At 39.6% G+C, this 22,925-nt stretch overlaps 1 protein-coding gene across 1 annotated transcript in view; it reads right to left on the reverse strand.

The window, feature by feature from the left end:
- The window catches only part of RHBDD1 (rhomboid domain containing 1), a 124,241-nt gene extending 101,705 nt beyond the window's left edge, over positions 1-22,536 (reverse strand). Inside the window, exon 1 of the mRNA XM_057746481.1 lies at positions 22,437-22,536. The gene's annotated coding sequence lies outside the window, so the exon portion shown is untranslated. The remainder of the gene's footprint in view (positions 1-22,436) is intronic.
- Positions 22,537-22,925: the final 389 nt, after the last annotated feature.

The raw sequence follows: 22,925 nt of genomic DNA on the forward strand, positions 1-22,925 counted from the left end.
ACATCCTAAGGAGAAATGTCATCCCAAATCCCAGTGGACCAGTTAATGGGCGGGTATACTTTTTCTGACAAACATGCCATGAAAATGTGACTTGTCTTCCTTATAAACAAACTTATAACCTAACAAAAAAAACCATACAAAGACAGTGCACAATTATTTAATAATGACTTTGTCTCAGAATGCTGGAGAGAACTCTTCACCCCCTTCACCTTTTTAAAGAAATATTCGGAATAAACCTGCCTAAGGAGGCAAAAGATCTGTATGCAGAAAACTTTAAGACATTGATGAAAGAAATCAAAGATGACATAAACAGATGGAGGGATATACCATGTTCCTGGATTGGAAGAATCAACATCGTGAAAATGACTGTACTACCCAAAGCAATTTACAGATTCAATGCAATCCCGATCAGATTACCAATGGCATTTTTCACAGAACTAGAGCAAGAAATCTTACGATTTGTATGGAAACGCAAAAGACCCCGAATAGCCAAAGCAATCTTGAGAAGGAAAAATGGAGTTGGTGGAATCAGGCTTCCTGACTTCAAACTCTACTACAAGGCCATAGTGATCAAGACAGTATGGTACTGGCACAAAAATAGAAAGGAAGATCAATGGAACAGAATAGAGAACTCAGAAGTAAGCCCAAACACATATGGGCACCTTATCTTTGACAAAGGAGGAACGAGTATACAATGGAAAAAAGACAGCCTCTTCAATAAGTGGTGCTGGGAAAATTGGACAGCAACATGTAAAAGAATGAAATTAGAACACTTCCTAACACCATACACAAAAATAAACTCCAAATGGATTAAAGACCTACATGTAAGGCCAGACACTATCAAACTCCTAGAGGAAAACATAGGCAGAACACTCTTTGACATACATCAAAGCAACATCCTTTTTGACCCACCTCCTAGAATCATGGAAATAAAATCAAGAATAAACGAATGGGACCTCATGAAACTTAAAAGCTTTTGCACAGCAAAAGAAACCATAAACAAGACTAAAAGGCAACCCTCAGAATGGGAAAAAATAATTGCCTATGAAACAACGGACAAAGGATTAACCTCCAAAATATACAAGCAGCTCATGCAGCTTCATACCAAAAAAGCAAATAACCCAATCCACAAATGGGCAGAAGACCTAAATAGACATTTCTCCAAAGAAGACATACAGATGGCCAACAAACACATGAAAAGATGCTCAACATCACTAATCATCAGAGAAATGCAAGTCAAAGCCACAATGAGGTATCACCTCACACCAATCAGAATGGCCATCATCACAAAGTCTGGAAACAACAAATGTTGGAGAGGGTGTGGAGAAAAGGGAACTCTCCTGCACTGTTGGTGGGACTGTAAGTTGGTACAGCCACTATGGAAAACAATTTGGAGGTTCCTTAAAAAACTACAAATAGAACTACCATATGATCCAGTAATCCCACTCCTGGGCATATACCCAAAGAAAACCATAATCCCAAAAGAAACTTGTACCATAATGTTTATTGCAGCACTCTTTACAATAGCCAGGACATGGAAGCAACCTAAATGCCCATCAACAAATGAATGGATACAGAAGATGTGGCATATATATACAATGGAATATTACTCAGCTATAAAAAGGGATGAGATGGAGCTATATGTAATGAGGTGGATAGAACTACAATCTGTCATACAGAGTGAAGTAAGTCAGAAAGAGAAAGACAAATATTGTATGCTAACTCACATATACGGAATCTAAAAATGGTACTTATGAACTCAGTGACAAGAACAGGGAAGCAGATACAGAGAATGGACTGGAGAACTCGAGGTATGGGAGGGGGCGGGGGGTGAAGGGGAAACTGAGAAGAAGCGGGAGAGTAGTACAGACATATATATACTACCAACTGTAAAATAGTCAGTGGGAAGTTGTTGTATAACAAAGGGAGTCCAACTCGAGGATGGAAGATGCCTTAGAGGACTGGGGCAGGGAGGGTGGGGGGGAATCGAGGGGGGGGCGTCAAGGAAGGGAGGGAATATGGGGATATGTGTATAAAAACAGTTGATTGAACCTGGTGTACCCCCCAAAAAAAATAAAATAAAATAATAATAAAAAAAAAAAAAAAAAAAAAAAAAAAAAGAAATATTCGATTTAGACATATTAGAGTCTTCTCCAAAGATTTTCAACATTAGCAAGCAAGTCTTAAAATGCAAGCGTATATTATCTTCTATTCCATACTGCCAGATATCAACTGCTAGACTACTTTATTTTCCACAAAAATTTCCACTTTTAAAAGGTACCTACCATGTGCCAAATCCTGGATTGAAACAGTCACTGTCTTTAAGGAGTTCATTTTCTACTAAGAAGTAAACCAACAACTACCACACAACATTCTAAATGCAGGGGCAGAGGAAACCCAGACCCAAGGCACACGACTCAGCCTGAGGTAGTTGAATGGTAAATTGGATTCAGCGATGGGGAAGAGTGTCGTGTTCATGGGTCTACTTCTCCACGCCCTGGGTTGGTCTTGTGACCTGCTCTGGTTGACAGAATGAAGACCAAGGGACACTAGTTCCGAATCTAGACCTCAAGATGATTTGCAGTCTTCCGCTCTCTCTTGAAACCCTCCCAGGCAACCATGTGGAGAAGTCCGGGCTAGCCTGCTGGATAATGGAAGACACATGCTCTAGTCACCGATGGCTCCGGCCACTGACCAGCTAATGCCTCAGAAACAAAGTTGTCTAGCTGACCAGCAGATGACCACAAATGCATAAGTAAGTCCAGCTGAGCCCAGACTAATTTGTTGACCCACAGAACAGTGAGCTACCTAAGGGATGTTTTAAATTAACTTCACCAAGTTTTGGAGTGCTTTGTTATGCAGCAATTACTAACCAATGCAGAAGGTATTTGCTTCGGAAAGGGTCTAGGTTATGCTTATGGAAAGAAGCTAGTAAAGAAAGAGACACAGACTAAAGATGCAAGAGATAAAAAGAATCAAGCCCTTAGAGGGAACAGCCTTTTCCATCGTAACAGGTAGGAAGAAGAATTTCAGCTGCAGATATGGGTAAACAGGCAGGTCAGGGGACAGGATGCTGAAAAAGTTCTCATCTAGTGGTTTTCTGATTTCCCTGTGGAGATTTCTTGTCTCCCAACCAAATATATCACTCCCAACCAGAACGATACCTTAAAGATTCTCATCCAGACAGCACACTGGAAAGTGAGTGAACTCTGGAGTTAAAAAAGATTCTCCTACTTACTAGCCCTGGGACCTAGGGCAAATTACTTACACTTCAATCCCTTCACTTTACATTAGAGATACCCTCCTTCCCAAGATTACTGTAACATGTCTAGAACAAAGTAGCTGAATAAATGGTAGCTACTTTTTTCATTACTAGAAAGTAATCTCACTTAGGAGAAAAAACCTTCGCAAATGGTAGCATCCTAATAATTAGTCTCAAATGTACTCCCCATGCCCCCACAGGGATTCTTATCAACATCACACCCAAAAGAAACACCCAAGAAAAAAGTTCTACATACGTGTGTGTTGTGTGTGTACCCCCATTATTAGCACAACCCAAGTTTCTTTAGTGACGGGGCTTATTATTATAGCTTTGTAGCATTCTCATGAACTAGAGAATTTAATAAGATTTCCACTGAAAAGCTCCCAGATAATTTTGGAAAATTGTCTATATTTTTCACATTGACGCTCACGTTGATTTTCAAATCTCCAACTGCTGTGACGTGTTTGCAATTCCCCTGATTAAATGTATCAAATATCATTACCTGTAATAGAAGCAACAGAAAAATATAGCCTTGATCATGCAGTAACCAGCTTGCAAGAAATCACAAAATAAACCCTTCAATATCAGTACAAACAGTGTCCTATGATGCCAGGCTCTGCGCAGCAGAGAATCAAAAGTAATTACTGTATGTCTTTGCTTAAGAAAAAGTCCCCCCTCGACTGGAATCACTAGTGATGAAGAGTATAAACAAAAGGGTAGGGGAATTTCCCCAAGCTTATCGCACACTAATCACCCAGGCGCGCACTACACTTGCTTGACTTCTGCCCAAACCCAAAGGCCCTTTGTGTTCACATACTGTCTCACCTCTCGACTCTATCTCCCCACTGCTGACTGCTCCTGCTTCCCTGTGACACTGTGCTCTCCTGCAGGTACCTCCCTCCTTCCAACCCCTCTTTCTCTGCCTCTCAGTTTCCCTTTATTCTTACATGCTATTTTGCATATACTCACGCAATTCCACTTTCACAGTTTCTGTAATTCTTTTTATTAGAATGGTTCCCAAATTTATATTTTACAGCCTTGATTTCTCGGATTTCAGGGACATAACCTCATAGGGAAAATATAATCTGCCTGGTTTCTTGGTTTCTGAAAACTGAATTATCCCTCCTTCTCACAGAATGACAATTCAGTCATTCCTTTGATCACTAATTTATTTTACACATATCAAGTGCCAAATGCATGCCAGTCCCTGTGCCGGCACTAGAGGAACAGCAAAGACCAAAACACTTGCAATCCCAGCGCCGAAAGGGCCCATTTCTATTTGTTGAAGGAAATAAAAATACTGGCTGCAGAAAACCACAAAATGAACAAAGGGATGTGGTATGTTTAATAATGTGACGGCAGACAGAACCATAACCAATATGAGAAGTACATAATATATGTCAGCCTCTGCTTTTGCAAAGGCCACTAGAACATAAACTTTTGAGTTTTAAGTAGTGGAGATAAATCAGTACTATTTCCTACCACACCTGTGGCCCAGTCTCCTTTTCTAAAAAGTTATCAAGTCAGCCATCCAAGTGAGGGATGCAACCTGTATGTAACAAGGTAACAGAAAAATCCAACCTGTTCATGTGAAGATCAAATATGAAACTTGACTTTGTGGACCAGGCAGGCCCAGTTCTAGGAACACCAAAGACAACAAGTGGCATTTACTATAAGATGAATATTGTTTTGTCTGGCCCATAATTACATAGAAATTTTTAGAGGGCTGAGCTGTAGGAGAGAGCACAGAGACGGTGATGAGCTGGAAACCAGTGCAATGTGTTTGGTTTTGAAAGTGACTTGTTTATTCTAACCTGTACCTAGACTATAACCAGTTACACCAGCTCAAGGAAGGGCAGGCTGGTTCTTGCACTCCACCCCCTCCCCACACCTTATAAACATATCCTCCCCCTCCTCACACTCAACATGCCCCAAACTCAACACTGGACAGTCCCTTCCAAGTCTGCCCCTGCTCGTACGTGCACGATCTCAGGACACAGAATCTCCAGCTACCCAGTTATTCAGGTTGGAGATGTAGACAACATCCTAGACACATCCTTCCCCCATCCTTCCCCCTCTTCACTCCACTACCCCCAAATCCCATCCACTGAACTTTGCTAATTCTTCCACACTATTTGTATCATCTACCTCTTTCTAGCTCTAGAGCCACCACTCTAGTCTAAGCCACCATCATAACTTACCTGGATTACAACAAACTGCTTCTCCTCTTATACCCAACAACTGTTTTTCACTAGTGCTTAGGGTAATTTTTATAAAACTAAAGTTGGATTCCCCTTCAGTAAGCCTTACTGTTACAGCTGGAATGAAGTCCAAACTCTCGACCATAACTACACACTCGTGAATACCAGTGCCCTACCCACTCCTCTGGCCTCATCTCACACTGGTCTCTGCCTTGGTCACTATGATCCAGTCACCCGGGTGCTCCCACACCAGGAGCGCCACGATTACAGCATAAATGCTGAGGGTAGAATTATCTTATCTATTTTGATCACCATTGAATACCCAGCGCCTAGCATAGTGACTCGTATACAGTCAGTACTTAATAAGTGTTTGTCCAATGACTCAAGATTAGCATGTTAACTATATCTACATTATACAATAAAGGAGACTGACTGAAAAGGTCTGAATACCTATGACACATTCACCCCTAGGTATTTTTCCTACAATTGCAGCAACCTTCCTCATAGCACTATACATATTATTCCACTTACCATTTTTAGTTCCAAAACAGTGTTTATAACATTTATTTCAACTTTATAGGAATGAACCTCTGATCCATTTAAAATGTACTAATAGGTACATTTGCTTTGCCTATTTGATAAAAAAATGGTATTTTAATTACATAGTAATACACACTAGACAGCACTATATCGAGGTTGTGACAGAGAGAAATGGAAGACCTCTTGAAATACTGATAGGAAAATTAGCCATATTTACTTTTAATGAGAAATTAAAAATTAAACAGGTATGTAATAAGGAAAACTAAGTGGCTAGAATAGACAAAAGAAACTGAATTCATAACTTGGGAAACCAACGTGTCTCACTGGGGAGAGAAAGCAGTTTTACAAAAAGGAAAAAGAAACTGGTAATTTTCAATTCTACTTACAAAGCAGGAAATATTTCATCATTAGCATTTACCATGGTGACACTATATCTCAATTTTCAGTTTAAATGTTCAAGAACAACTCAGGCCATAAAACTGTAAGAATATACACCAGTTATAAATTATATTCCCAATTTGGCATCTGATAGTAACCAAATTAATTTCACAAGAAAGAAAGAAACTATAGTCTTAATAGGAGTAATCGAACGCTATCCTAAAAACAAGCCTTCCAGGTCACTAAAAGTGCAACAAATCTTAAAATTATTCATTGAGATCTTTTTAAATTGTGTGAGATTTTTCTTGAAGAATCAAGAAAAGGTTTATCAATACATATTTCAGGTAGATTAATGATATGTCATTATTACTATTTTCATGCCTTTGGAAAATCTCATTTAGGTTCCATATATTTTAAGCATATTCTCTAAAAACAAAATCATAGAGGAGAATGTAGGTTTGTTCAAGTCACTTGGCAAGTATATATCAGAGGTCTGCTACCACTCAGGTTGAGTATTTTGCTAATGCCTGACTTTCCAGATGCTTAAGCGCTGATTTTTCTTAACTGAGATATAATTTACACACCATAAAATTCACTGTCTTAAACTACACAATTTGGTGGTTTTTGTATATTCACAAGGCTGCACAATCAACACCACCATCTAATTCCAGAACATTTTCATCACCCCCAAATGAAACTCCCATTTATCTCCCCACCCCACCCAGGGCTGGTAACCACTAACCTACCTTCATCTCAATGAATTTGCCTATTCTGAACATTTCATATAAATGGAATCATACAATATGTGGCCTTTTGTGTCTGGCTTCTTTCACTTAGCATACTGTTTTCAAGGTTCATCCACCTTGCAGGAAGTATCAGTACTTAGTCCTCTTTATGGTCCAATAACATTTTATTATGTACATACACCACTGTGTTTACCCTTTTATCAGTTGATGGACACTTGGGTTGTTCCCATTTTTTTGGCTATAATGAATAATACTGCTATGAATATTCATGTACAATTTCTTTGTATAAACATAGGTTTTCAGTTCTCTTGGACATATACTTAGGAATAGAATTGCTGGTTCACATGGTGACTCTATGCTTAACTTTGTGAGGAACTACTAAACTGTTTTCCAAATTTTTGTGCCATTTTTCAATCCCTCCAGCAGTGTATGAGGGTTCCGATTTCTCCATACTCGTATATACTCAATAATACTTGTTTTTATCCATCTTTTTTATTATAACCATCTCAGTGGGTGTGAAGCAGTACTGATTTGCATGTCCCTAGTGACTAATGATGTTGAGCAAATGCTTAAATCTTCATTGCTTAAACTATAAATACGCATGTTCACAGGTACACATAACCATAAAGACAAGCTCCTCCCTTCCCCCAACTTCCCCCTCACTCCTACCCCTCTCCAAGAAGTAGTTTAGCAAGCCCTTCAGAAGAAAGTTTCAGAAAGAAAGATGAAACCATGAAGAACTCACCCTGGTTAAAGTGCCAGCATTTTAGCCCTACCGCCCTCTGCGATGTGATGTGTTAAAAGTGAATGTGATGTACTTCAGTAGCAGGGGCAGGGCTTAGGCCAACACATTCGACTCTATAAACACTGTCAAATCTTTCTGAAAGATGCAGAGGGTTAGTATGATTTATCGCTTCAAGCAAACAAAAAAGCTATGGAAATAGCAGATTGGATATGCTAAACGTAAAAACTTCCTCTGCTTTTTTAAATTGCAAGAGCTGAACAACAAATTAGAGCATCATAAATACCACACTGACTTGGGCAAAATATTCACAAAACAACTAGATGCATTTTTTCCCCCTCACTGTTTTAATACAGTTTACCTTCTCTAGGAACGAAGTGAACTGGATCATTTATTTTCACTCCCGTGACTCTCCCAGGAACCTTTTCATTCATGGCTTTTCTAATTCAAACCTAAGAGACTGTTTTCACCACCTGTTACTATAGGGCCAATAGATGGGAAAGTTTCAGTCCAGCACAATAATAATAAAATCCTTTGTTCTTCCAATAACACGTCTTAGCATCATTTTATTTTTCCTAAAAGGTATTGGCTTCCTCAGGCCCCAAGAAAACACAATTACAAAATGCAGATTTTCAAGATATTTTTGAAAATAAGAAAATGGTACAGTATAATATGTATTTGCATTTAGTGGAAAACAAGAATTTATTAACTGAATGTCTGTAATTTGTTCCTCTTTTCAAATATATGAATGCATTTCAAAAAGTTTACATAGCTTAAATGCGATGCACAGTTGTTAAATGCAACACATAGTTATATCAATAACGTGAATTATACTTTTAAAACTTTGCATTTAAATATTAAATGTAATAGCAGATGGTCTGGCTTCACACCACTGCACCATGTTCAAGTGACCAGAACACATCATCTACCTGAGTTGATTAGTAAATGGGGAGCTTTGGGGGTCCAGTGTGGAATCTGCATCAGAGCACCATCATCATTTAATGACAAGTTGCACACAGATGACAGATTTTTTCTGGCCATTGAAATCTGTTACATGGCTTCATGAGCTACATTAATGATAAAAATCAAAGAGAATCAGTACAGGATTCTGTTTTCTTATTTCACATTAGGCACAGAGAGACACAAAGAAATGAGGACAATCAAATCAATGAAAACTGACTTCATGAATAAAAAATGAAGACTGGAATCAAATTATATTAAGAAGGTAATAGGAATCTAGTCTCCATGAATATTGCGACACTCAGTAATTATATTCCAGTATCTATTCATGGAAACATCTACAACTTGGACTCTGTTCCAGAAGAAACTGGGAATTGAGAGCACTTTCACTTTTGAAGACTGCTGAGATCTCCATTTATATGATGCTTCTCCAAACTCATACACTTCATCATCATAACCATATAAGAAATTGCCTTACCCAGATCAAGACAACCATTAAACTCTCTCTCAAATACTAATGGGCTAAATCCTTCTGATTTTAAGCTACCAGACCTAGCTTAAACACACAAGACCTAGCTTTTAACACACAAGAGCTCCTCCCTCCTTTTTTCCCCCTCATATAGCATCTCTCCAAATGAAAATAAATATAAAATTTCCATACCTTAGTGGAACGATGTCTGTCTTTTACAAGGCTTGTCAAGTATCAATGCCATCCATGTGGAAGGCAAAATACATGACCTCTGGGGAGTTAGGATTTAAGACCAGTAAAACAACATAAGAAGTTAAAGAATGTTCCACACAAGTAAGCATCCATCAATAAGGTCATATGTTATGTGGTGACAGACCCAACCAAAGGTCAGACCTTTATCTAACCTGATACCCTTCCCCCAATCTTCCTTATATAATGCCTGACTCGATTTGCTTAAAATCCAATCTCATCATGTTATCCCCACCCCCAATCCATCATACTTTCTTACCTAGATCAGCTTTCTGTACTTCATCATTGTAAGACTGAATAGTTTCATAGTTAACAGAATGAACTCTGAAGCCTAATAGCTTGGGTTCAAATCCTGGCTCAACTGCTTGGAATTGTAAGACCTTGGGCAAGTTCTTAGTCAATGTAAACCTACCTGAGTTTCCTCACTTATAAGACAGATACTAAACAGTAATAAGACCTGCCTCAGAGAGTTGTTGATGAGTTAGTATATATAAAACACATACAAGAATGTGTGAAGCATAATAAGGCCTTTATAGGTATTAGCTAATATAAAATTATCATCTGATCACCTTCAAACATTTCAGCCAATACTTCACTCTTATAATATTTGTATGCCTTTCCCAATAACAACTAATATTTATGTAATTATTTATAGTTTACAAAGTAGTTAAGTATATTTGCTTCATTTTACTTAATTCTCACAATCTGGTGAAGACAAAGTTAGTTCCATGTTATCTATTAGCTGTTTAGCACTTGCCAAAAAAATCACTTTACAGTCTTGTTAGCCATCCTGAAGCCTGCTCTGCAGAGCTGTCTAGATGAGAAGGAGCTCAATGAAGCTTCTGCCCTTGAAATTTCCTGGGAATGCTACATTTCTCTGTCCAAGGTGCTAAATAATTACGGCCATCTCCACAGATGGGCAGTCCCATGGGGCTCTCTCACCACCAGAGGTCACCAAAGTGAATTTCACATACATCTTATAGCTTTTAAATCTGACCATTCCAAACATAACTGCCCAATTTAACAGAAATCCTTTCAGCAGTTTTGGTGTGAAAACGTCAAAGAGAGACAGAAATTCCATTTCTTTTTTTTTTTTTTTGTGGTGGGGGGTCTGCATTTATTTACTTATTTTTAATTTTTTTGGAGTATAGTTGCTTTACAATGTTGTGTTAGTTTCTACTGTACAGCAAAGTAAATCAGCTATACATATATATATATAGCCCCTCTTCTTTGGATTTCCTTCCCACTGAGGTCACCACAGAGCACTGAGTAGAGTTCCCTGCGCTACAAAGTAGGTTCTCATTAGTTATCTATTTTATACATAGTATCTAGAGTGTATATCAAAGCAGAAATGGAGACACAGACTTAAAGAATAAACAGAGAATAAACGTATGGATACCAAGGGAGAAAAGGAGGGGTGGGATGAATTGGGAGATTGGGACTGACATATATACATCTCTTTCTTATTTGAAGAAACCAAGATGACAATGCTATTAAGACTCAAATCCAGCTCTTGCCACCAGACGCTGCTACTTATCGGGCAAGCCCTTCAACCTTCTGCCTCTCACAAATGCAACCCTTGCTGCTACTGTCTATACCTTTGAGAGACCTCCGTGGTCTTCCCTGTCCATCACTCAAAAAGCAAATGTCCACACTTCCACCGCACATAACAAATGCCTTGAATGTCTATACAGGGTTAAATAAAAAGTCTTTTTAAATTCTAGGCTGTGATCTAGAGGCAGACCAGAAAATAGTTTAAACTCCTGCTTCACAACCAATCTTTTTTAACTCAATAGAAACCCTTAAACAAGATGCCACCTACTTTTCTTTCACAGAACTGCTTCTTGGTGGGTAAACTCAAGTTTAAGAGAATTTTTTTTTAAGTACTAAAAGAAAGACTAAAACGATGTTTCATTTTTAGTTCCATCTCTCCTTATAAGCTGTAAAATTTAATTAAGAAAAACCAGATACAACTAAAGCCCTCTGCCTCCCCTCATCTGCGTAAAAGCAGGACACAAATTTGCGCAGGCAACCCCCCTCCCTTCTTTCTACCAGGTACGATAAAAGTTAATCACCAGAGACAAACTTACAACTAGCTCCCAAAAAATCTACACAACAAACTTTACTAGCTAGCCCTAATCTTCTATTAGTTCCCCCACCTGTTTGCCTTCCTACCATTTGCTGCCCTAGAACTCAAAGTCCTTTTCCTTTTCCTTTTCCTTGTCACTTCTCTAAAAATGTATTGCTCTTTTGTTAAGATACTATATAAGCCCAAGTTCTAACCATCTCTTGAGTTACTCATCACTGGGTACTTCCACTGTGTGCATGAGCTTGCCTGCAATTCTCAAAATGAGCCTAGATCTCCAGATTTGGGGGTGATAGCTTGCCCTGTGACCTCAATTCTCTGGCGGATCTAAGAAAAGTTGCTGATTTTTCAGTTTGTTCAGGGTTCTTGTTGTTGTGAGGACAGGGGTGAAGATCTCCAAGCTCTTTACATGTCAGAGCTGAAACAAGAAGTCGCTCCTACTGTCTTTTAATAAGAGATATGACACTTCAACCACCAAAAGAATTAGGAAAGACATTAATTGAGCATAAAGAATTGTTTTTCCTAAGAATGTGCAGTTGGTGACTTCCATTAAACACACCAAAATGCATATGCATTTTGAAATACTTCAAATATAGAAAATCTCAGAACATAAAACTTTTACCCTACCAAATGTAATTGTTTCTTAATACAACATAACTTGTAAATCTTACTTAAGACAGTAATACAAAGTAATGGTCAAATACCCAACTTCTTTTGGTAATTGTTATCACAGTCATAGTTTAAAAAACAACAACAAAAATCTTTTTTTTAAAAACAAAGTAATAATCCAAACATCACTTTTCTCATTTGGGAATATACTCTATACCCATAGAGAAGCTGAGGAACAAAAGTCTCTGTACCTTCTCTAACTTTCTCCCACCAGGACCAGGTATCCGCCTGGCAAGGACTCTGGAAAGAAGGGGATGGGGCGGGGCCCTATCCTACAAAGTAAGGTTTAATCTGAGAAGGAAGTCACAAGAGAGGCAAAAACATCTTCTCTACCTTTTGAGAATTACTGGTATAGAGGAACACTTTCCCACCTTTTAGTCCCATGTTTTGCCAAACCTTCAAATGCTGCAATGGTCAGATCGGATCACTTTGCCTTTGAAGACTGACTTTTGTAGAAGTGCACCTTCATATTATTTGAGGCCTTGACATTGGTCTCACTCACCGAGGGACTGCCACAGAGGAATCATTTTCACATTGTTGTAAAACACTGTTCAGAGTTACTGTTCCTTGTGCAAAATCCCATCAGAGGTAGAAAAAGCTTAATTTCACCTAATAAAGACATATGATTTCTTCTGCTGAGAGCTACTCAACCATTTGGTTGCTTTTTCCCCCTTTTACTACCAACTTTTGTCTTAAGTCATTTCTAAAACCAACACTTTCTGAAAATGGGCAAATAATGTCCAAATATGTGCCAATATAAAAAAATAACTCAATTCAGAGAATACCTTAGGGAAGCTTCCTCACCTGCACCAGACTTTGAAAGTGAAAAAGTAGATAACAGGAGGAAAGGTATTTTAAAGAGAGGAAATCGCATGCAGGTGCTGCTAGCACAGAGACAGGATGTACATGAAATTTGCTTAGGGAAGTTCAAATTCATTAGGCTGCTCAGTTCTGCTATAATGCTTGTTTTGAAACAAGCAAATTTGTTCAAACACAATTAATATATATCAAGGAACAATTTGAACACAATGCAAATTTTGTATCTGATTGTGCACAATTTCATCAGCAAGAATCCCTAGGTGAAAGCAGGAAACTGAACCCAGCTGAAGCAAGCTGCACAGAAAGTCACCAGATGTACACATCTGCACACCTCAAACATCTATGCTACCTCAGTTCACTGAGCATTTTATCTGCAACTGCAAGTATGACTTGACATCCAATCCAGATAACCCTTCTTCCACCACTGACAATAATTCACAAGCTGTAATTCTTCTGACAACCGCTTCCGCAAGCAAAGTTCAGGACCTTTTGAAGGTAAAGTGCCATATTTCTTATGTACTTCTGTATTTCTTCATCATTTAACAGGTGTAAAACTGTGCTACCACTTTATTAGGTTTTTTTTTTTTTTAATGTACCACTCACAACGTTTTTGAATGTTTTGCTCCTAACACCATTCTCACCATAAGCTCTGTAGCTTTTATTGTATGATTTCGCATAGTATGGTGGTTTCAGGGATGACTACGTCACTTCTAGCAGCGCTGCCTAGTCCTCTAGTCTAAAGTGTGTGGGAGGGAGGACAGCCTGCACCCAAGGACTGTTGCTCGTTAGCCACTGATACCCACTTCCACTCTGTTTTACTCCTACAATCCCATTCCCAAGACCACCTAAGTTAGAGGCTCTCATCATTCAAATATTTACACACCAACTACTCTGAACTTTCTTGGACAAGTGAGAGTAAAAGGGGATAAATTCTCTTTCAACCTATCAAATATGCCCATTATTTTTCCCCTTATGTCTTCTCTACCAAAAGTCATATTACCTTCCTTCACATGGAATTTAAAACCAAGAGTCATTTAATTTTGGCATTTGTTTACTTGACTGTATGTCCTAAATGTGCCAACGTTTCATGTCTGATTATAATTATTCAAGGACACAGACAACATCTGTGTTTGGCCGAATGCTTTTAGTAATAAGAGATATCAGCACAATACTGAGTTCGAGTGTAACAATTTCAGCCAAGAAGTAAGGAAGAGTGAAAGTAAGAACCCAACATCAGATGTTCTGACAACACATGCAGCTCAATGAACCAACTGCATTTACATGCATTGTGCATGTTTCACTTCTAGACAGCATACAAGGTCAAATCACTAACTGTCCGTTACAATAAGCTTCCAAACTTCTGGTCAATTACCTGGCTAATAACAAAAGAAAAGGCTGTGACATCATTACGGTTATAATTAATTTACACAGATCGGCTTCCTGTTAATCAAATACATCTTTAAAAGCATTTAATTATTTTTCACCTAGAAAGCAACACAGCTTTGTTAAATGAAAAGCAACCTTGATAAATTCAACATGAGAGGCTGCCAGACTGCTCTAAGACATAAAGGACAAAAGGCTTCACAGGGCACACTGCGTAATACAGGCACTATTGCCATATTCACAGCAAAGAGAAGCACGAGATGATGGATAACACAACACATCTGCACAGTTTCCGAGCATAAAGAACTTGTCAGGGAACTGGGGGTAAACAGACAAACTCTGGAAAAAGACACATCACAGTGCTTTCTGCCAAAATGACATTCAGGGCTAGCAATATCAGCGCATGCAGGACAGGACAGTAGTTGAGGGCATGTTCTCTGGTAAGACCACCACAATGCACCAGCCGCGTGACCTCAGGAAAGTATTTAACTGCTGGTTTTTCACCTGTACAAGGAAATAATGCAGCCATGTTTGGGGCTGTGAGGATTGAATGAGATTACATATATAAAATCATAAATTGGGAAACGATACTGTTTTTAATGCATATAAACACATAAATTAAAATAAGGCTTAAGATTAAAAATTTTAAATAGCTTTAAAGTGTTTTTATAACTTAGTACCCATTAGCATTTTTCTGGGCTATGATCCTAAAATTTTTAAACTACATGTGTGATTCAATTACACACATTTAAAAAAAACAAAACAATATGATAGGGTATGTGGAAGGCACATAAAAATAGAAATGTTTTTTTAACTAAAATAAATTTCGTAATAAAATCTCAAACCAGAGTTTTTGTCAAGATTATCGTTAAATTATCATCACATTTGAGAATTTAACGAACCTCCATTTTAGGAGTCAAAAAACTCTGTCAGATGGCAAAATTTTGTATTTTCCCCTCCTTTTTAAAGTGTTATAGTCTTAACAGAAATGGTTAATTATCTTTATATGTGAAAAACGAACTACAGATTTTGTATATCAGCTTGACTTTTGCTCCACAGTCAGGTGAGTTAGTGCCAACTCCAATTCTGGTCCATCACCACTTATGACTTCCAGTATCAATCATAAGCCAGTCCCTTCTCTCACAGACTACAAGTTTTAGTGTAATGAGGGCTCATTAAAGTTCTCCAGCTGACAGCCCTTCAGACGGAGGTCCTTAAACCGGGAGGCACCCAGGGAGCAGCAACGCCAGCATTCCACCATAACTCACTTCAGGAGGATTTAAGTAATTCTGTTCTCACATTCCCTCCATACCAGATTTCTTTGTTTGTCTACCTAAGGTCAATGAAAAAGTGATAGCCACAACCCCATTTAAATTAACTCATGTAAGAACTGTTAGTGAATTATTTATGTAACTGAAATCCTCCCAGCACAAGAACTAGTCAGGAGGGGAGAAGCATGCCAGACTTCAGAGAATAGTCATATTCCACAAGCACACAGGATGTCCACTAATTACCAGATGGTGGGGGCAGCTTGGGGTTTGTCTGCTTTTTTTCCTTTTTGCCTGCCCAGCATCAACACCTCATGCTTTCAGTAACAGGTGAGAGATGCCTCTCACCCCCACTGGATGTGGTCCTGGAGGGACCAGAAATCAAGGGTGCCTTCCTACACTGATTCAAGGGTGATGGTGACCAAGACTGGAATAATAACTCTCTTCTAGGAATCTAACACTTGTGCAGAGACACTAAAACCAACAACTTCTGGATCTGATATTCAGAACATTAACTTAAGGAATGTTCCAGATCTACCAGAAGTCTACCCGAGCCTCAAGATCTCATCTAGCTGCCGTCCTTCAGTTTGGTTTTCCTGTAGATTTTCTGAGCTTATCCATATACTTCCAATAAATCTCTTGTTCTTGAATAAGTTATCTGGCTAACTTAGTTAACTTAATTTCTGTTGTTTGTAGTCAAAGAACCCTACCCAAATACTAGCGAATTTGCCATGTGCCGGCAGCAGATCCTAGTTTATTTCAAGCACCATCAACTCTCATTTTTCACTGAGTACATATAACACTCTAGCCGACAGGAGAACCGAAACACAGAGGGTATACAAACAGCATCTCAAAGGTCTGCCATGAGCATGCTATTCCCAAAGAAAGAAGCATCATGCACAGAGCTGAGGATGTGAGCACAAGAGCAACTTCTGCATAAACAAGGCAAAATCCTCTCAAAGCCATATACTTAGTGCATGAATTTGGACACAATGAAGAATGCTATTTCAAAAGGAAAAACATGATCTAAAATTTGTCTTCTACTTATACAAGGTTGATGTTTTTAAGGAACACTTCTAATTACTGAAGTGATGTTCAGAATGTTGTACTTCCTTTGTTCTTCAAAGAAAATAAAACTAGTCTATACATTTAATAAGATGTTATCACTTGATAAAAAAACTTCTGAGCAGAACTTTAGGACAATGAATCATTTCAATTCACGGAAGAGAGGAAGGGAAGAAGGAAGGAAACAGAAAAAAGAAAAAAAATGAGTAAGAGGCTTCTTCAATCTCACAGCCATCAGGAAGGAACATAGAAGTATCCTGCATGCTTTTCTGTGGAAAGATTTACCTCTTCCTTTTCACCATCATGCAGTTCATTAACAGATATAAATAGCCACATTCCTCTATCGCGAACCCAGAGAAGAAAACCAATGAATGTGAAACTATAGCAATAAAAGCACTAAGCATATAATTTTACATACCACTGTCTATATTCCATCATTTAATAAATATTTGAGCATCTACTAAAGAACAGGCATTGTCCTTACAGGCAATAGTAGCCTTTAGAGAAGCAGACACACAAACAGCAACATCCACAGGTCTGTATGTAAATGTGTATGAAGTATTTGGAAAATAGCAAAGATACATTTTAAAGTTTAGTATGGTTTGTGGGAGAAAAGAGAGAAAGAGCGAGCTGGAGCAGGCATTATCCTGTGGGCAATGAGGAGGGAGATGAAATGACTAGGACACTCAAGAGTCAAAATGGTGGAGCCATTCCACAAAAAGAAATGGATGTGTTTTAAGTCATCACTTGGTGTACATAAGTGCCACGGGCTGAACATTTAAAAAGCGAAAAGGTCCCTTATTAATACAAAAGTTAATATTCCTTGGAAAGAGAAAGAGGAAGCCTTGAATACTTTGGGGGAAGGATCTTCTACTACATGGGCAGCACGCACAATATTTATTCCTACATCTGTTCAAACCCAGCATCACAACTGATTCATTACAATACACATCACTGCAAATTTCTGGCATTTGTAATATTAAAAAAAAAAAACGCAGCAAAATTTCTTTCACTGTGTTGCCCAAGAGACTTTCCTCAAAGGAAAAAATTCCAAAATTAGAAGTAGCTGCCAATACACACACACACACACCCTTACATATTATTTATATAAAATTGAAGTCATTGTAATATGTAACTAAATTTCATTCATAACTATCCTGATATTGTGATTTTGGATTAAAAATGCATAAGCAAGTGAACACCGTGGAGAAACAGCTGTTGGTGTAATGACAACATTCCTGGAGTTAAAGCCAGATATGGGGTCAAATCTGGATGCCATCGGTTACTAGCACATAGCCTTGAGCAAATCACAGAACCAATCCTGCTGAGCTTTGGTTTCTTTATCCATGGATGATGAAAATGCCACTTAACTTCCTGGAGTCATTGGGAAGAAGAAATGAAATAGCATATTATGTAAAAGCACGCAGCACATCCCCAAAGTTTGTTTTCCATTCTCCCTTCCTCGCCATAAAGTAATGAGCCTTTTGCCCCCATGGAATTAGACTTTATTGCTTTATAATTATGATGTGCCTGTAACAATGTCCAAGAAACAGAGATGGTAAATAACACCAATATGCAAACGTGAATGCACACATTGTTAACTGGCTACCAGCTAGACCCCGAAGGGCTCTTGCACACTATCCAGTGCTTCCCAGAAATGTGATACATCTTCTTTTCTGAATACAGCCAACATTATTTAGAGGCTTTGAAATATCACCATCATGATGCACACAGCAGCTGGTTGATGAAAGTGACTCCCCCTCCCCCACACTCCAGTTGTCACCAGGAAACCCTCCCCAATGTGTGAAAAAGGACAGTGTGGTATTACTACTATCGCTATTAATAACAATAACAAATACTTAGCATTTGAAATTGTTTTTCTTATGAAAGCTCACTATTAACTAAAAATTAATGCTTTAAGAAAAACCCTTTACCATATAAATGCAAACCAGCTGCTTTCATACAACAAAAAACTGAAGGACAGTAAACACAAGTAATATATTTCCATTGACTCCTTGTTTCTTTTTCCTTGAGTCCTTTGTAATACTAAACAACAGCCAGTTAAAATATTAAATATTTTTCACCGTAATAACAGCTGTGAAAGCTTAGATAAAAACTTAGATGATTTCTCAAAAAATGTGCATAAAATTCCTATTTTTATATAATATGGGTTGGACTGAAAGCAGGATTTTTTTTTTAATAATCACTCACTTCTCTGCATGAGAAGCTATACACATGTCTGACATTGCTGATAACCCTGGCAGTTGTCTTTAGAACAAGTTTGTGAATCCCATTCAGGAATGCTCAGCACCCTGACTTTTTAGGTACAGCTCATCTCCTGAGGATTTCTACCCCACAGATGAAGGGCTTCACACCCTGTGACCGTGACTCCTTGGAGTGTCACTGCAGGAGGTGCGGGAGGAGCATCAGCTGGCAGGGCCTGTGCCCTTCAACCTCTCTTAAAGCCTTTCAAGCTCCTGAGCTTTAAAGGTAAGATGCTGCTAAAGAGAACCCCCACAAAAAATCTGAGGCCCCCCGCTTAGATGACTAGAACTGCAGCATAAATGGCAATCTATCTTTTTAAGGCATCTCTATCTCTGCTACGGTTTTTAAAGAGAATTTTTACATATACGTGCACTTATCTAATTTTACTTAAATGTGCAGATTATTTGTGCCCACCCCCATGTTATAATACATTGCCAAGTAAACGAAATTATGACCTAGCATGACGCCTTTCAAGTTGTTTCCGTGCTCGCATATTCGTATGCATTATACAGAAGTACATGAGGTTTTCTGATCATTTTTTAAAATGGAACATAACACTTTTCACTATGCTATCATTAAGCATCCATGTTGAAAACTAGTGATTTGGGAACTAATACCATTTTCTTATTCTTTGGTGCATGTCTTCAGTGAAATCTCATCTCCTGTAACAAAGTGCCCCCTTTTATAGCTGACTGTCCCCATTAACTAACTGAAGATACTTTAATATTAATCACCCCCTGACTGTGCCCTTCCAGTAGACACTCAAAACAATTTATGGAAGTTGCTCTGTTATGGTGATAGAACTGAAAATGGTGTCTTTCTACCAGGTTTAGAGTTTTAACTTTACCCAAGTGTTGCTTTTTCTCACTCACAATACTCTGAAAGCTTTGACTCTTCAGCACTTTGCTTAGAAAGAAGGTAGCACAGTCAGGTAATTAACAAAATTACCTCATTTGTAAAAATATTATTAGGAAATGAATGAGATCAACCTAGGTTTGAGGTAATAACTTCCTTTTCTCCCCTGTCCAACATGTACCAGTTACTGAGCCTCTAAGCACAAGACATGCTTTCCACTTGCTTTCATTTTATTCAATGTCCTGAGGTAGTCTTACACCATGAGTCCTTCTCTATAGGAGAGGAAATTAAGGCTGGGAGGATGTTCACTTGTCTACTTTGACACTACCAGTAGGTAGCAGAGGTGGGGTTCAAAGCAGGGTCTGCCTGACCCAAAACCACCGCTATAGATCTGCCTCTCTGACCCAGAGAACAAGAAAAATGGGGCCTTTGAAAACTAAATACTTCATGATGGGACAGTGTTAATTTAGCATTAACAAAACTATTTATAGGAGTTGATATCCAAACTGACTCATGTTTATCTGAAAACTCACCCGCAATACCCAGGAGCTACAGTCTGGCCTCGGGAGCAGGGGACTCTAATCAAAGTGACATGTTGTTTCTGTCACAGTGTGGCAGACTCTTCTCAACATCACAATGAGTCTAGGCTTTAGGGCAGCTGCCTCAAATCCTGAATATTTCTCTTTATCCCCCCAATACTGATCCCCTGAAAAGGGAAGGAAAAAGTTGTAACACTGCAGCTGACATTCTGTAAAAACAGCAGATGGAGAGCACATCTAACTCAATTCCTGTGATGCTTACAGAAAACAGAGATAAGTGGATATGATGAGCTGTATGACACGTGGGGGAAAAAAAACATCTTCAGTCTTGTCTCCTGTTTCCAAGTCACTGCTCTGCAATACTTCTCAACTCTAAGGCTAAGGCGGATCTCTGGTCAGTTACCAGTCTACCTTCTTTACCAAATTCTGGGTCAAAAGAAGGTACAACTTAGCTGAAAAAACCAAAAGGCCAAAGAATGAAAAGCTACCCTTTAACACAATTACTAATGCAGTTCTTAACAATACTACAGCAGTGGTATTAACTGGATAGCCTACATTCAACAACCTTAATTGTATACAATATAATGAGAATCCCTAAGTAAATAAAATACCCTCTAAACAGCAGAGGGGACAAAATATTCGTGCACTACAACCCATATCTAACCCAAGGAAGAATCCTTCCAGCACAATCTATGTACTTATTTTAGGCAGTTCCAAGAAATTACTTAACATCTCATCTTTGAGTGTTTTCCACCTGTGTTAAACGCTCCTCTTGCATTTTCACATTGAATACTTTCAGCCCTATGAAGTTACCTGTAACTAACTTGTCCCAGATCCTACACCTAGGAAAGGCCTCACCCGGATTCAAATTCCATTCTGTGACGCCACGATGGCTGTTCTTTATCACTATGGCCGGTAAGTCTCAAACTTTAGCACCCAGGTGCCTTGGGATCAATTCGAACTCCTATTAAAACACATTTCTGATTCATTAAGTCTAGAGTAAGACTCCTAAATTTGCATTTCCAACAAGTTCCCAGGTGACGCTGATGTTCGTAGTCCTGAGTTTAAGAACCCAGTGCACTGCATTCCTCTAAGATTACTTGCTTTCCCAAGCCCTGCCACACCAGCAGCAAATTTGAAATTTTTAGATTCAGAGGTTATCAGAACCAGCAAAAAGTGGCACATAAATGTGAGACATCAGATTTTTAAGAAGCAATTACAAAGAACTAAAAAAGAAAGGGAGAGCGAAAGTTCAGCTGTTCCTGAAAAAGGACCTACCCATCTCGATGACTCAATCATGACTAGGTAATAATTTATTTTAACAGCAACACTGAGTCTTCAGGAGAGTTTATGCTCGATTTGGAAAATCATAGAAGCATGTGATCCGTTTTTGAAGAGGTTTTTAAGGCCTTAACAGAAAAGGGTTAAATACACTTAGTGTATCTCCTGTCCCCTTAGGAAGAAATACCACTACTTAGATTAGGATTGTGTGTGCCTGTTCTGAGAAACAGTTACTCTTCCAAAAGAAACTGAAACTACAAGCTGCTGCTGATGCAACTTCGCTTTAAACTTCCCGCTTTCGAAAGGAATCCTCTAATCCCCACCCCCACCCCCCTCCAGAGCCAACCGCAACCACCCAGGGCCTCGGCATGTCTTTCCCTGTGCGATCGGCCTCAAGCACAGACCCGAGTGAAGATGATGGGACCCCCGGTAGGTCGCTCCGGGAAACTCCCTCCCCCGTTCTCGAACCGGTTGAGGGCTCCCAGGATGAGGAGGCTGCGCTTCCAACCCCGCCCCCGCCCCGGCCTCGGCCCCAGGGAAGCGGACCGCCGCCCGCAGCCCCCACCCCGCCGCCGCCGGGGCCCGCGGTCCCGAAAAAAAGCGACAGACGCGGCGCAGAACCGACGACTGGAGGGCGCCGAACAGACGCGGAAACTCACGCTCTCTACGGCCCGCCTGCGTCCACACGTCTTCGCGACCATGTACGTCATCACGCACGACCGCCTGCTCCGCGACTCTCCAGCTCCCCGCGGCCTGAGGGGCGGGGAGAGAGCTTGGTTGACTTCGCGACGCAGCTCCCACGGTCCTCGTCTCGGGAAAGGAGGGCCGTAAAGCGGGGCGGGTGGGCTGCGGCGCATGCTCAGTTGGGCGCATCCGCGCTCTCTTCCCCGCGGGGTGAGCTGCCCGACCGCGGGCAGTGGCGGTGGCTTCTTGGAGGTTCGTGGGACACGACGACGAAAGGATCGCGGCCGAGAGCGGAGTGAAGGGCTTCTACCTTCTACTCGTCCTCCAAGCTCCGAGTGCCACTTAGGTAATAGTGTTCCTTCTACCATAAGTAACTATTGGCGGCCCACCACGGCCTGCATTCGAGGGGCCGGACGTGGGATGGGGAAGCGGCGAGTGGGCCGCGTGGCGACTGAGAAACCGCC

Source organism: Hippopotamus amphibius, chromosome 8 (assembly GCF_030028045.1).
Source record: "Hippopotamus amphibius kiboko isolate mHipAmp2 chromosome 8, mHipAmp2.hap2, whole genome shotgun sequence".
In the NCBI taxonomy this organism is placed as follows: Eukaryota; Metazoa; Chordata; class Mammalia; order Artiodactyla; family Hippopotamidae; genus Hippopotamus; species Hippopotamus amphibius.